Source organism: Passer domesticus, chromosome 4 (genome assembly GCF_036417665.1).
Source record: "Passer domesticus isolate bPasDom1 chromosome 4, bPasDom1.hap1, whole genome shotgun sequence".
Taxonomy (NCBI): domain Eukaryota; kingdom Metazoa; phylum Chordata; class Aves; order Passeriformes; family Passeridae; genus Passer; species Passer domesticus.
The window spans coordinates 69520083-69536734 of record NC_087477.1 but is presented as its reverse complement, the minus strand read 5'-3'; the positions used below and the strand labels follow the sequence as shown (position 1 = coordinate 69536734).

Genomic DNA, 16652 nt, shown 5'->3' with positions numbered 1-16652 from the left:
GTGCAAAAGGCATTAGGATTATATCAGTCTAGCTGAGGATTTTATGGCAATTTAGATGATGGCAGATTATTAATGTAGAAGTACCTGTTTTATCAAGAATATCACTTTACTTTTTTGTCTGATTTTCATCATGTGCCATATGTACAGCAGTTGATCAAAAGCTGTGAAGGCATTATCTCTTGCCTCACTTATCATTTCTGAGAAAAGATGAGCAGGAGGAGAAAGGAGGGACAGAAGACGATGATCAGAAATAGAAAAGTTTCAAAGTAGATCAAATAAGAATGTCTGTAATAGTTTCCCTTTAATGAAAGGCATCATTAATCAGCTGTAATGGTGACAATGAGTGTTGGTAAAACAGTAAATAAGCTGAAGAAAGCAGTCTCCAAGAATAAATGTGTACTGCATTGCAGCAGACATGCTTCTCATTAGTTTAACTCAAATGTCACTAGTTAATGGGGGAAGCGATTTAGCAACGTCCTAGGTGGTAACACTGTGGTTTCTTCATCAGCCTCTCTCTAGGCACCTGACTTGTGTACCTGCAACACAACAGCAGACAGGCATTTGTGAGTACTTTACAGACCGTAACCTAAACCAAACCAAACAATAAAAAAATACCTAAACCCCAAAAAAACCCCAAGCAAGCAACCAAACAACAAACCACTAAAAACCTTCAAACAAAAAAATCCCCACCTCGTATAAAAAGGAGTAGGGCATTACATGGAGCTCGGTTGCTGCCGCTGCATAAACAATTACCTTGCTTGCAGCTCTGCCAGAAGGATTTAGACTGCAGCACAGCCAGGGAACAGCTGGGAGAGAAGAGGATCGACAGCATCTACAGCCCTGGTGCAGTGCCTGCAGGAGTCACAGCATCCGTGCCTGGCACCAGGCAGGAGCAGAGCACACACAGTCACCCCTGCCTGTGGCAACCTGTCCTTCCCACCACCCAGAGCCTGTCCACCCAGCTGACCTGGGTCCTCTTGCCCCAGGGGAGACTGAGCAGAGAACCTGGCTTAGCTTTTCAGTAGTTCCTTTGAGAGTTCCTACAATTATCTCCTATTCCCCTTATCATGTAATGATAGAAAAAGTGTTGTATCATCCTCTTGTCCTGTTTGCAGAGACAGACCACAGAGCTGATAATAACCTGTCTTGTGGCTCCTGTGTGGGCCGGTGGAGTGGGCTGGAGCTGAAGCAGAGACACAACAAGGGAGCAGAGTCAACATCTGGAAAAGTCCCTAAACCTAGACCAGAAACTAGAAAGATTTTAAAACTGTACCAAGTTTGCTGCTGCCAAAGTCAAGAAACAGGACCAAGGGGAGCCATCCTACAAGTGTTTTACCTCTGTCTTCCATATCTACAACATCAAAAAAAGCTCATATTAATTGTTAAGAAAATTATCTTTTAAACATTAATGAGAAGACTAAATGGAGACATTTTGCATTTATTTGAATACTGAAAAAAGAGATATTCTATCCAAGTGAATCTAGCAGTCTGAAAACTGTAAGGGAGTGCAACAATAGGAAACCCCCAATATCAAATATTCAGCTATAAAATCATGACTTTGTTTCATTCAGTAAAGAGTATTACATTTTGATATACAGATAGAGTTGAAAGGCAACTGAAGTGAATGGAATTGTTTTGGAAAAGTAAACTTAAAACTGTTTGGACAGAGGTAATAGGGTGGTAGGCATTTTTCACCCAAACACATGTGGGTTTTGAAAGGCATAAATAAGTTCTAGGGCTTATTCACCCCTGCCCACCCTGCACCCCCTCCCATTCTCCCAAATTGGTAAGTGCTGATAAATTAACTTTTGACTTAATTATTAAATGACTGGTTTTGTTCCACTATTAACCTTTCTCAGAGTTTTTTCACTTATAGGAGAAGGACCCTTCTAAGGATGATTAAGATCTCAGATTTAGGTAATTCCTCTTGCTTTTTGCTACAGGAACTTCAGTGGACTGACACGAACTCCTCTGAAATCACTACTTTGTGCATGTAAAAGAAGCAGGAAAAGACTTCAACTCAGTAATTGACAGGCATCAGCTAGAACCTTTTACTCCCTTCCTTTAACCACAGATTTTGCTTTTAGCAATACTGAAGCTGAAAGACAAAAAGTGTACTCAGATCAAAACTTGGCATTAAGGAATAAAGGAAAGAATATAGAAAAAGCACAAGCACACCCAGATACTCTCCCTAATGTATTCTCTCAGCTGTCAGAAATCTTAGCATCCTAAGCCAGTTATTGTATTTTCCTCTGTGTTTAACATCCTGTAAGGATCTTTTCATTTCCCATTAATTCCATGAATTTCCTTTTGCAGCCACTTATACTTCTAATATCTACAACATCCTGTGGTAAAAAGGCAAAAACTTCCCCAGACAGGCTCAAATTATGGAAACATTAGAAGACAACTAGTGAAACTGTGAGAAACCATAAACAGTTTTTTCCATATTTGCTTTTTTTCTGTCCTTTGCACCATTTTTTAGTTTTTTTCATTAACTCATTTTCCAAGTTTAGACATGCCAATCCAATTTATCCTTTCAAGAAGACAGGCATCCTTATTAGAAGGGCTTGAGTCTCTTATATAATATTTGCTATTTTGCTATTTCCCTAGAGATGGGATTATCAAGTTGTTTCATTTTTGCTCTGCGACTTATTTCACTTTAATATTCCCTTTATTCCCTTCATATCTCTTTCTCTTTTTTTTGTCTTTTTTTTTTTTCTTCTGTAAATAAATTGAAAGGCTGAGAGATTTGGGGTGGTTCAGCCTGGAGAAGAGAAGGCTGTGGGGAAACCTTAAAGCACATTCCAGTACCTAAAGGGAGCCTACAAGGGAGATGGAGAGACACTTTTACAAGAGCGTGTAGTGACAGAACAAGGGGGAATAGCTCCAAACTGAAAGAAGGTGGGTTTACATTAGGTATTAGAAAGAAATTCTTTACTGTGAGGCACTGGAACAAGTTACCTTGAGAAGTTATGGGTGCTCTATCCCTGGAAATGTTTAAGTCCAAGCTGGACGGGGCTTTGAGCAATTTGATCTAGTGGAAGGTGCCCCTGCCCATGACAGGGTTGGAACTACATGAACTTTGTCTTTTCCAATCCAAACCATTCTAGATTTCTGTGATTCTGTCAAAGTGAGAAGAATAAATTTTTATCCCAGACCTCTCAGCTGTCTGCCCCACCTCTGGGTGCCTGTGCTTCAGAAAGGACTTCATTGATGCCATGTAAAGATGCAAGCCTCAAACAGCCCACAAAGCTGCAGCATTTCTGTTCAGTGCTTTATATTAAAAATTATCAAATTACTCAGCTACTTTTAAAAAACACTTTTAGATAAGAGCCAAAGAAGAGGCAGTTCTAACTGCTTTTACAGATATTTCTAATTAGTCACCAAGTTTTCCTATGAGAACAAGCTCTGCTAGAACAGTGAAGTGGCTGAAATTCAGTCATTCCACGTGCCAAAGGAAAAATGTACCCTTTCACCTCCAACACTAGGGAACAGTTGGTTTTCACAGAGAACACACAAAAAGTCATGTCCTGCTGATCTGGTTTACTAACTGTGGAACTAAAAATATTCTTTTTGGCCTGTCAGAACAGCTGATCTTGTAATTCATTTCAAAATCCACGTGACTTGCACAAAAAAATGCCTTTACACTGAATAAGCGAAGTAAATATCTGACTGAATTGTAGCTGGAGGATATGGCTTGCTCCCACTGTCTTTTCCTGCATATTTGAAAAGAGAAGTCTGCTGATATTTACAATTGAACATATTTTTGCTACATGCTAATGGTAAATGCATGTAGTAAAGGAGATCTTCTGCCTGCACACAGGAGAGTTGTTAGCCTGTTGATATTTGCACTCAGAAACTAAGGCAAACTGCTTGCACCCAGATATCTGCCTTTATCTGGATGCATATTTTCTCTTAGGTACTCTGGATTAAAACCCTGAGGAAACCTTTAACAACATGGCAAATAGGAGGAGTTATTGCCTACCTTGAAAAGACTCCTTGAACCATTTTAACCCTTTTGTATCTCTGCCAGTGAGAACTGGTAGTGAGCCCAAACAGTAACTCCAACTGCAAATCTTTACTAAGCAGCACAGATCTAAAGCCTGACAAACTGAGTTGGTAACCACTCCAACAGGGTCTGCAGCAAGGGAGATGCTAAAAGTGTCATCTAAATCCTCAGAAATGGTACTATTTCTATGCCATGTTATTCTAGGTCTTTACATTTTCTTCAGCTGTGCTATACACTGGACCAGCAGGCTGCTTTGAGAGCTATTAAGACAGAGAGGAGTTAAAACTACAAAGCCCAGAGTCTGAAACCCAAATTGCTGCAATAACAGCTGTTGACAAACACAATAGGGAAATATCCCAGAAACCAGTTAACCAACATTATGCAATCAACCAAATGTATGGATTTTGCTGTCAGAAGCTGACATAGACATCCTCCCTATGATTAATGCATCTTTGCATTTCAGTCAGGAGATCCTCCTCTTTCTGTCCATTTTTGGGCTGTTCCAGTGCAGTCAGCAGCACACCAGAACCTGTCAGGAAAGATCAGCCTGAACTGCAAAGCACCCAGCTCTATAGCATTCCTCTCCATTTAGTTCTTCTAATAAAACAGTCTTGAGTTTTGTTTAATTTGGTAGAATTCAAATCTAGCAATGTTATCTGCCAGAGATAGATCCCAAAGCATAACACTTCCATTTAAATACTCTAAATGCTACATACCGATTTATCTTGATTTTTGCCTGCTTTTTTTCTTTCTTTTTGTCTTTTTTTTTCCTGTTTAGAAAGAGAGAAGTGCTTAGCTCTATCAGTTTGTGGTGCAGAGAGGAAGAGGCATAGAGCCAAAATATTTCAAATCAGATCACCATCATGAGCTCTGCTATCACAGAAGGGAAAAAATATTAATGTTGTCTGCAGGTGGGCAAAATTCAATGCTGCCAAGAAAAATGCAAGCAAAACTGCCTTTACCTCTAAGAAAAGTGTCTCCAGCTGCTGCATTATGGTACCAAACAAGTTCCACATGTCAGATGAGGAATGCATTGTGGTACTGAAAAAAGGAAATGGCAGGCACCATCTGTATTCTTATAAATTCAGCAGTTGCCTAGAGAGTTGCTGCCATTGAAGGAAGATTGCTTCTCTTCTATTAATAAGGAAACTCAACAAGACTGAAAAGGGCTTGAAGGAGCTCTCATTAGAGAAGTCTACATTCCACAGCATCTCCCAGCAGAGAGAATGCAGCACTAAAACATGTAGGTACTCACTATCCTGTGACTGCCAAAAATTTCCAGTAAGTAGAACTAGTTCTTGAAGAGAAAAGAGCAAATCTACATAATTTTAAAGAAGTATTTGGTACTCTTTGGCTTCACTCCTTATAAAGACTTCAGAGAGGGTCTATAGGTAAATAAGGGGATCAAGTGTATACTGGACAACCCTGTATGCAGCAGCCTTGAAATCTGTTCTGTGAAATCAGGAAAGTCTTGTTCTGCAGCTCTGCTGTCAGCACATGTAAGATCTTCCAAGGCAAGGACCACCCATCCACGTCCACATTCCTCCAGCTGATAGGAAGTGGCATGAAATGAAAGGAAAAGTAAAAGGGTTGGTGGGGAAATCTGCAGCAACCACAAGATGCAGCACTGTGCATTGTAGATATGGATTTGCTTGTGGATGTGAGGGAAGAGAAGGGGGCTGATGTCCTGTTAAATGCTCTCTGTGGCTTTCCTCTGCCTGGCCTGCCTGGGTGCCACAGCCTTCTCCCCACACAGTGTACCATGAAAGGGAATGAACTTCTGCAGAGTGGCATGGAGGTGAATATGCCAAGCAGCTCATTAGCACAATGCTGGTGCACTGCTCATTGTTAAGATGCCAATTCCCATTTTCAGCCTGGAGGGTATGCAAAGGGCAGGTAAACAGTGAATGAGCACAGTTCTTTGAATTAAGCAGCTGAATCTGCGCTGAACTTTTAAATCTTTTATAGCTGTGATATTTCAGAGTCCTAAAAATGAATCAGAACATCTGACAGGTATGCCACGAAGTTCCACATACACACTGTGCCAAGATTTAGCACTGAGAATTTACCTTCTGATATGCTGACAAAGGAAAAATGTTTTATGCAGAGGTTTGTGGGCTGTTTTGCACCTAAAAGAAAATTGTAAAATTGAGCTTTTTACTGTTGCTTTTCTCACATAGAAAAATTCCATTGAAATACATGCAGTGGTTTCCCACTATTACCACAAGCAAAAGGTTACTTCATCAATAAAATAATGTTGGTGCTCAAAGGCTTAATATGTATGTTACTGACAAGGTAGTGCTCAAGGTCAATATTGAAATACAGTCAGCAGTGTCCCAAATGTTAAACTAATCTCTATTCTTACATTGCCCAGTTCATCTCAAAGCCTTTCCCTCTTTGAACACACAGGCAACAGTTAACCTGCCTGAGTGATAGCTACAATTGAAATGCAGCCCCTTTGCTGCATCTATTTACTATCCTGCAGTAAAACTGCAACCTTTTGTTGACCAGAAAATCAGAAAAAATAAGTAGCAAATTTTCCAAGGAAACCCTTCTTTTCCAGAGCCAAGGAAAAGTGAGAACCACAGAATCAGAGAATGTGCTGAGTTGGAAGGAACACATTAGGATCACTGATTCCAAATCCTGGCGCTGCACAGGACACCCCCAGGGTCACACCATGTGCCTGAGTGATCAGTTCATGCCTGTTCACTTCCTCTCAGGAGAAACTTGTACCTGCAATGAGGTCTCTCCTCAGTCTCCTCTTCTTCAGCCTGAACAGGCCAAGTCATTCGGTCACTCCTCACCAGGTTCTCCCTCCAGACCCCCCATCCCCATGGCCCTCCTCTGAACACTCTCCAACAGTTTAATATGAAATGTTCCATTTTGATATAAAGGAGTTCCTGTGATGTGGTATTGAGAAATTCTTAATCTCATCTAGACACCTTCTGCTGCACCCCAATTCCTGTTGCTGCAGGATGAAATCTTACTTCCTTCAGTGGACAGAGATATTCTGACTCTGAAGCAGACATTTTTGTTCAAATCCATATTTATAAGAAGTAACCAAAAGAGAAAAGAAAAAAAAAATGGTAGTCATTCTCAACAAAATTCTGGCAAAGAGAAAATAAATATTTCTGCCCCTTCCTTGATTTGAGTAAATGTACACAGAGAAGCAATTAAAAAAGGCTTAACTTAAATTGGTTTTCCAGATGAACAACAGTTTGGATAGCAGTGATTGCATATATAACATTTATCCCTTGGGTTAATGATACTCTCTTCCAATTTTCCTTAATCCCATTACAAAGTCAATAAATATTTCTTTTTCCTAACACTGTTCTCCAGCATTGTTTAGAAAAAGGGAAAGAGGAGAGGAGAGGAGAGGAGAGGAGAGGAGAGGAGAGGAGAGGAGAGGAGAGGAGAGGAGAGGAGAGGAGAGGAGAGGAGAGGAGAGGAGAGGAGAGGAGAGGAGAGGAGAGGAGAGGAGAGGAGAGGAGAGGAGAGGAGAGGAGAGGAGAGGAGAGGAGAGGAGAGGAGAGGAGAGGAGAGGAGAGACTAAATTTAGAACTTGAGTCTGAGGAAGCTGGAAAATCTTTGTGTTAAAATTGCTCAGCTCAAACTGCCTCTCTCAATGACATTTCTGCAGTTGACTCCAAGTGTCAGAGCCCACATGATGAGCTGCACCTCACTGAGGGACTTTTGGCATAAAGGATTTGACATATAGCAAAGCCTTCCAGTAGTGGCCCCTGTATCCTGCCACCATACCAATGCTGCTCGTAGGCAGAGCTGCTGCAGCTCTTAGAAACTGGTGGCCTACCAATTTATTGTATTATAAACCACTTTGAAATCTTCTCCTAAAGATTTCCAGCTTCTCATTTTTCAACTACTGCTCTTTGAACTATGACAGAAGGAAGGTCCTGGTTACTAGGTGTCTTTCTTTGACTAGATATATAATTTGCATATATATGTATGCATGATATTTTTTACCATATATATACACAAACACACAAATATATGTACCGGTTCTTTTCAAAGCTACTTACTAATACACTAATTATGTAAATTTTTTAATCAGGTGCATTTATGGTGATAAATACAGCACATAATCCATCCCTCAGACAACTTAATGGATTGGACATTAAAAAATCTGTCTGATCTCTTTCATCTTAAAGATTTTAATGTCTTTTGTTTTTCCCATTGATTTTATGCATTTAGAAAATGTCTATCCAAAACAGCACAGTCAACTTTGCACATTTTAAAAAGAATATCTCTGTTAAAATACCATCAGAACACAATCTGGTTTTGTTATGCCTGTTGACAATCAACAATGCTTTTTTTTATTTCTTGAACTGTGCTTATCAGCTGAACCACAAGTGGGGAGCACAACAAATGCTTCAGAACAAGCCATCAGATACAGAAACTTTATGATTGCTCCTGTCCAACCAGCTCTTTATGAAAACTGCAGGTCACATAAGATTAAAATTCTGCCTTGAGTGGGTTCATTTTTTAATAAAAAGGGGAAAGGGGGCAGGGAGCCTTGGGAGGATCAGAAGAACAGATTAGCTGTCTACAGAAACACTAGTTAAGTATCATTAACTCCACTGGAGCTATTCATAGTTAAAGCTGAAAAATGCCCAAGTTGACATTCCTTCCTCCCATGCTGTCAGGGGGGGAGGTCAGAGACAAGATTTTCCACTTCATCTCCCAATTTCCTTTTATGTACAGGCTCTCAGCAAACTGCTCATGTTGCCACAACAGAGACCTTGAACCTTCAAAGCTATCTGCAGAGACAGACCCTTATCCCTGATCAATATGGATCAGCAAAGAGGCACAGACTATGCACACATATCTGTTTGCAGGAATGGAACTTATATTTTCAGTGACTGAATTTACTTTTCTAAAAGGGCAGAATGTCACTGCCAATTGGTGTCTGCAAAGTGAGCTAAAAATATCTGATTTTCATAGAACAATAAGAATGGGAAGATGTTTTTACTGGAGAGCCAGTCATCACTGTGACAGAGAAAAGTCAGCTGTGCACCCATCCCTGAATCCTTTTCTGTGCCAGGAAGAAAGATCCACCTAAAGCCAGAGGAGGTGATTTTTCTCCAGGAGAGAGAGTTCTGCCTTAGGTCCAGTCTGAATGAATATCAACACACATGACCTAAAGGAGAAAACGCTACATTAGTTTATTTTTCACATGTTATGCAGTGATGAAGGACAAGAATATTTTGCAACTCAGTGCATGAGCAAAGAGCAGCAAAATAGAAATTTGCTTGAAAATGTGTCATCCATGAGAAGAATAGTTCATCCTGCAGGCACAGAAAAATAGGAGTGGAAAATCATAAAGGCATGATCCTGATGAAAACTAATCCTGATGGAAGGTGGAAGTTAGACACAACTAAGATGCTTAAAATAATTCTTAAGACAAAAGAGTCTTGTTTGAAATTATTTCACCCATTCTTTCCTCAAATATTTTTTGGAGGACCTTAGCCCATCACTGGCCAGAGAAGCTACCTCAGAGATGGCTGAAGAATCAAAGGCAAGATTATATTTTCAGTTCAGCACCGCCTCCAAGCTCCATCTTACTGCCCAGCTATTTTTATCTTTTTTTTTTTAGATTATAAAGATAATTTCTTTAAGGGTAACAATTTTTTCTTCCTATTGCACATATGCTTTTGCCATGTGACACCTCACTCCTGTAACACAACACATACTGATGCATAAAGGTTTTTCTAGTATATTATTGTCGTTTTTAGAAATCAGGAATTGAGGAGTTCGTGATGCTCACTTGATGCTTTTTCTCTAGTCATGTAGTTACAAGTGTATCCCTCCACTTTGCATTCAAGGAAAATGTAAGCTTCTTTCAGCAAAGGTGCTGATAGAAGGACTGCTTCCCTCAGAGGAGTTGCTTGTATAAAATATGTATAGGCTGACTAAAGAAGATCCATAGGGAATATTAAAGTGTTTTAATAACTGGAGTATAAGGACAAAGAAGACGAAACTATGTAGGTGCATATTAATGGCAAAACCAAAATGAAATAACCTGATAAAACATCTTTGGCATTTGCTTGTGACATGATGTTAATGCTAGACCTGAAGACAGCCAGCAGGGAAAAGTTCTGCATAGGGTAATAAATGTTTCCTGTGAAACTCCCTGTCCACAGAACTATACACTTACTCTCAACTTCTTTCTCTACATATGTGTTTGCAGAACCAATATAAGATCCACAGACCTCTACCAAAGCTCAGTTGTTCAGGTGTGATTTATGAAACATTAGCAACTGTGAATATAGCCTAATATGAAGTAAGACAGTGCAAGCCTCTGCTCTATCATTTATGCTGAAAGCCTGATAGTTGCAGGGAGGAAAGGGGGTCAAGTTAAGAATAAATGGTTGAGAATGAAATACAAATCAAATACATTCATGCTGCCTACTCAGCAAGGCCACTCTTTGTGTTTTACTTCATGAAAAATCACTCAGTGTTGATTATAAACACAGTAGCATTGATTATCCAGACCACAGGAAAGAGGCAAGCCATTAAAGCTGAAAGGATGAGAACAAAACTCCTAAAAATGGTTAAAGACAGAAAACAATTATCTCTGCCCAGCTTTTGGGGACACAACCTTGTGACACATCATGGGACATGAGTGGGACATGGGGCTCAGCTGAGATAATACTTGTGTCCTTATTACCTAGGAAGTAAATTCAGATTTTGTCCAGCTGCTGTGTCAGTTGGAATTTGTTCAATCTGAACAAGTGGGAACAGGTCTGTCCCCTCTAATGCCTTTAGGAAGTGCATAAGCAAAATTCTGGAACACAGTCCTTGCAAATTCCCCTTCATTTTCCTTGGTGGGGCTGGAAAATGCTGCCCTCTGTGTACAAGCACATAGTCTCAGAAGTGAAGCCACCAGTGGCTCATTCTCCAGGCAGCCTGGGTGCTGGGATCCCTGCAGAAGATCCCATCCATCTCTTATACCCAAGGTGGGACCTTTGGGCCTAGATCAAGCCATCCATCATTTTCAGAACTACATATCTGTGATGTCTCAGCTTTCAAAGGCAGCCAGCACTGAGAAGCCACTGATTCACTGTGGACATAGAAGTTTTCTCACACACTTATTCTTCCATGGTGGAGAGACACACGTCTCTTTGATAACTCTCTATTGCTGGGCATAAATCTTTTGGGCATAAAAAGACTTCCTCCGCTTCCAAGCAGAAACAATAATGGTGAGAGTCACTTAAACCTCCCAGCAGGGCCAGACCAAGCAAGAATACTATTGATCTTAATTTCATTTAGGTAACACATACTGGACATTTTCTTAATTTTTGTTCTTATCTTCATAATAATCAACCACAAACAACTTCCAGTAATCCCAGTTACACATTGCTATGAAGTTTACTTTACTGTGTGTCTTGTTGGCTGTTCCCAGTGCAGTTACATGTTAATCTTTTCAAAACAGGCCTTGATCTCACTTAAGAGTATACAAAGGTTTGTTTTTTCCTTAAGGGAGAAATGCAGAAAATCTCCTTACAAGTAGAGATCAATCATGAAAGAAATTCTGTATTGGATTGTTCCTTCTTTATGCTTAGCTTTCCTTTGAAATAAGCAAGGAATATCTCAATTTAAATGTCATTTCGGTGATTGTCTCACATTAAAACCACAGCTCAATAACTCTGGAAGAAAGCAGATGGGATGAGTCTTACAAACAAACAAACAAAGTTTGTTTTTTCTCACTAGCAAAGAGAAAAAGAAGACATTTCTGGAGAAAAAGGCAAAAGCAACACTTCACTGTAGTTCTTCTCCCTTCCTTGTGGCAAGCAATTAAAATTCTCTAGTGGTGCTAAAATGCTAATCCCAATGCTTGTAGCCTTGCTAAAATCCCAATCCTTGTAGCCTGCGCCCCTCACTCGTATCCCCAGGAGTGTTCCACAACTGCTGATGCAGGTTTCAGTTCTCTTCTGATAAACCATGGAGAGTTTCATATGAGCAACATCGAAGACAACTACAGACAACAATGAGAGCCAAGGGCTCCTACAAATATGGAACCACCATAGAATTCCATGATAGACCCTTCAAGTGGCTCAGGAGCTACTCAGCCCCCAAAATGCCAAAATTAAATTATCTTATACAGAATTCCCCCTATTCCTACCCAATCACAACTTTAACTCAGGACTTGAAGGTGTTTTTGAGCACCAGTATGTTCTCCATCACCCTTTCTGATGCAATTCATCAGGCATGAGTTGAGTTTCTTAAGTGTTCCATACTATTGCCTGCAATCCTCCTATAAGGAAGAAGAGAGCTGGAGAACTTTACTGTCAGGAGCTATATGCCATTCAGATCTATCTGAATGGTCAGACAAATCAGGTTTCATACATTCACAGAAGTGCAGAATACTTCATGTTGGAAGGGATCCTCAAAGGTTATCTAGTCCAATTCCCCATACGATAATCAGGGACATCTTCAACCAGCACCACATCCAACCTGATCTTAAATGTTTCTAGGGATGGGGCATCTACCACCTCTCTGGAGAGTCAGTTCCAGTGTTTTACCTCTCTCATCACAGCAAATTTCTTTCTTATATCTAGTAAAAATCTACTCTGTTTTAGTTAAAAACCATTACCACTTGTCCTGTCACAAAGGCCCTGCTAAAATATCTGTCTCCATCTTTCTTAGAAGGGTCCCCCTTTAAAATCTGAAAGGCCAGAGTAAGGTCTCCCTGGGGCCTTCCCTTATCCAGGCTGAAAAATCCCAGCTCTCTTAGCCTCTCCTTATACAAGAGGTGCTCCATTCCTCTGATCATTTTTGTGGCCCTCCTCTCAAAATTGTTCTTTCATGTGTTGAGGGCCCCAGAGCAGAGGGCAGAACTCCAGCTCATCTCATGAGAGCAGAGGGGCAGAAACATCCCCCTTTACCTGCTGGCCACACTGCTTTTGATGCAGGCAGGGATGTGTTTGTCCTTCTGAGCTGCAAGTGCACGTTGTCAGCTCATGTGCAGCTTTTTATCCGTTCTTTCATCCATCCATGAGCACCCAGTCCTTCTTAGCAGGGCTTCTCTCAATTTGTTCATCCCTCAGTCTATATTGATAGTGGTGCTTGCCCCAGTCAGGTGCAGCACCCTGTGGTTGGCCTTGTGAGCCTTATGAGGTTCACACAAGCTCTTTCTCAAGCTTGTCCAAGTCCCTCTGGATAGTATCCTCTCCCTCAGCTGAGATCAGGTTTCCGATGCATTGATCTTGTTTAGCTTAACATTGGCATTATAGCTGCCATTTCTGTGTTCTTACCCTGTGGGCTGCCCATGACATGCAGAGATGAAAAGCCTGAAGCCCACACTCTCACAGCCCAGGAGACAGGCTGATAAGAGCTAGTTAGACAAGCTGGCAGGAAACACAGGGATTTTTTTCCCTGAGATTTTTTCCATCTTTAACTACCTATTAAAGTGCCCAGAATCAAGATGTAAACATGCAGCAGGGGTCCAAAATTAATCTTCTCTATATGCCATATGGAAGACTTGTAAAATTTATAGAAATAGGTCTTGTGTTAAACTGATCCAGGTGGGTGTTGAAATGACTAGGCTCTGCATATGATTCAGTCTTGTAGCAGTAAAAAACATTCCCAGCAAGCTATCATTGCTGCATGTCAGGGTAGATCTTCCCTGCACGCCAGACAGAGGCTTTGTGCAGAATCTGACTGCAGAAGAAGCATGACCAGCCTGAAGCAATTCCTGCAGGCACACAGCTTCTGCCTTTCCTGATGGCAGTGCAGTATGGCAAGCAAAGGGCTGCTGAGGACACATCTGTGCTGTGCCCCTGGCCTCAGCCCCTTTTGCAGCCATTGCTCTTCTCTGCTGGAGCAGCCCCAAAGCTGTGGGGGCTGCCTTTGGGCACAACAGCCTCCCAAGAAAGGCTGTGCCATGCCCACTCACCTGCCTGTGCGCTCCAGCTCTGGCTTGCCTGGCTGCTCCCTGGCTGGACCCAGGCATCTGCTTCCCTTGTGAAAGTCCTTGGCTTTTTCCCTGTCTCTTTGTCCTGGTGTTCTTGAAGCCAATTTTATTGTGCAACTTTTGAAAGCTCTTGGGCAATCTGCTTTCATTCTCCCACTTTCTTTTCCTTATCAGTATTTATACTCTTAACTCCAGAACCTCATTCTTTACACATGGCATGTCCCTCTTTCTAATGCTTGATTACTTTTTGCACTCACTTATTCAGAGTGACCTTTTTCACTCCTAGTGTATTTATCGCTAGATGGCTCTCATAACCCTTGAGCATATTGTCATTTATCTTTCAACCCATTCAATTCCCTCCCCATCCAGTTCATCTCTGCTTAGTATCTCTTTTGTTCCTCCAAATGCTGTGCTGCTGGAAGCAAAATGTTTTAAACACACACACACACACACACACACACAAAATAAAATAAAAAAAATAATGGTTGCCTGACTGCTTTCTTGCTATTATGTATCCAATGGTTGTACTTCGATAGAGAAAGAACAGTCAACTACTTCCAATGTGAATTACTTAAATTTTAGACTGAGAAAAACAGCAGCAAGACAGGAGCTGGAGGATAACACAGCAGAGGGGCTGGAAGGACAGCATGGCTGCTGCAGTTGCCATCTAGCTGCCAGAGCAGTGGATGGCACAGAAACATCAAATGCCACCTGACTTGTCTTTGTAAGGCAGGAACTAATTCATTCCAGGGAGTAAGAATGTGTTTTGGATCTTAATAACCTGTGACATTTCTGAAGGAAAGTGGTGAAACCCTAAAATCTACTCCTCACTTTTATTCTCATGAATTGTAAAAGGAGTTAGTGAAACCCCAAATTGGAAACCATCTGTTCAGTTTTTGATTACAACTTGTTCTATTTACATACAGCTAAATATGATGCTAACACACTGTTTTCAAAGTTCCCTCATGAAAAATGGAGTAGGCTTTTAATGATGATGGAGAAGCACCTTTTCCACTATGAACAGGACCCCTGGACCAAATTTATTTACAGTTTTAGTGTCTTCAGTAGTTCTGTGGCCATGACAGACAATGCTTTTTGAAACCCTTTTGCAAAGGATAACTACAGGATGGATTCCAAGAGCTAGCAGTCTTCTCCCTTGCATGATAAGTCAGTCAAATTGGGTTTTTTTCTTCATACAGAAAGGAAAAATGAAATCTCCATTTCTTCACACTATAAGAGATAACCCTAACAGACAGTTACTAAGGATTTTCCCTCTCAGCCAAGATGACAAATTGCAAAGGGAAGCTATGACTGGGAATGAAGCATCAGCCAGATGCATTGACTCAGTTGTGTTGCAATAACCCATCAATTACACAGAAAATGCATTTTCACCACTGGTAAATGGTACAGTTCCAAAATATTAATTGGTCTGAATATACTGTTACATATTTACTTTAGATAGTTTAATTCCTGAAAGCAAGCCTTAAAATTTAGACACACATTAAAACAGATATACTCACACAATGACTGACATCCACCACCAGGATTTTGGGATATTAGGATAAAGATGTAAAGATCAGTGGAGAACATACCTACTTTTCAACATCTGGTCAGGAAAACAAACAGTTCTACAGTTCCCTGCCTAGAAACCCAGCAGTACTCAGTGTGTGTAGCAGTTTATTGCCAACACATATTGTTCCTACTGAGCAGCCAAGGCAACCCACAAGTCCTGCCACGCAGCAGGTCTACTTGCATTTCACGAGGTGAAGAGTGCACTTTGCCTCCTCCCAGCCCTGAGAGCAGCATTTGCCATCTTGTCCTTCCTGCAGGCAATATTTGGGAGACTTCCTATGCTTAAATTAAGCAACACAGATTAGTGTAAGCCTCCTGTGCTCTTCTCTTCCTGTTTCTGCCAGGCTGGTGCTGAGTTTCACAAAACATTGAGTCCTGAATTAGCACTCCAGCTTTGCATGCACCTCTCAGGGCTGTTTCAGGCCTGCAGATTCCAGCATGCACCTGCTTGCAATTACATTTATCTGTCCAAGTTTTCCCTTTCAGCTGCAGAAAGTTGTGTTTTATCATGAGCATAAGTTTTAACAGTGATCTGATCTGAACCAGGGCCTTAAGCAAGAGCATGTAACACCAGTGGTTTAGCAAGCAGAGACAGCTGTGCAGCATGCAGGCAACAGCAAGTCCCACTGCTGTTAGTTCTGTCCTACTCTTGCCCTGATGTAAGAGTTATCACTATAATTGGACAGCAGAAGAGAGAAATTCACATGACATTTTTTCCAAAGCACAATGCACAATGACAAGCTACAAGCATCATTGGACTGCAGCTCTGGATGAGGTATTTCAACAATTCTATAAATATTTATTTGTCAACTTTTTTCTGTTCTCATTAAATGACAATTTTACCTATTTCCTGTATTTGGAATGTGGGTTGAATCAAGACTGTTAGAGTCTTGTACCATGTTTCAATATTTAAATAGTACAGTGCAAACAAAGGACCAGTGTAAAATAATGAAATAATATCTTGTTTGAAAACTGTGTGATTCATTCAGTGCTGCATTCATCTACTGAGGTACATGCAAAGAATCTGTCATCCTCAAATTAATTTGTTTCATTCTCTGAATATGTGTTGCCTTTTTTTTTTTTTTTGAAAGAAACTATATCCCATCAATATCCATTGCTTTTGATCATGGTATGATTAGG

The 16652-nt window shown here is 40.8% G+C and overlaps 1 long non-coding RNA gene across 1 annotated transcript; it reads right to left on the bottom strand.

The window, feature by feature from the left end:
• Window positions 1-1060: 1060 nt before the first annotated feature.
• Window positions 1061-15916, bottom strand: LOC135300077 (uncharacterized). Its single transcript, XR_010361956.1, has 3 exons — window positions 15533-15916; window positions 1274-1351; window positions 1061-1183 (listed from the first exon to the last, which is right to left on the bottom strand). It is a non-coding gene; the product is annotated as an uncharacterized LOC135300077 (long non-coding RNA).
• Window positions 15917-16652: the final 736 nt, after the last annotated feature.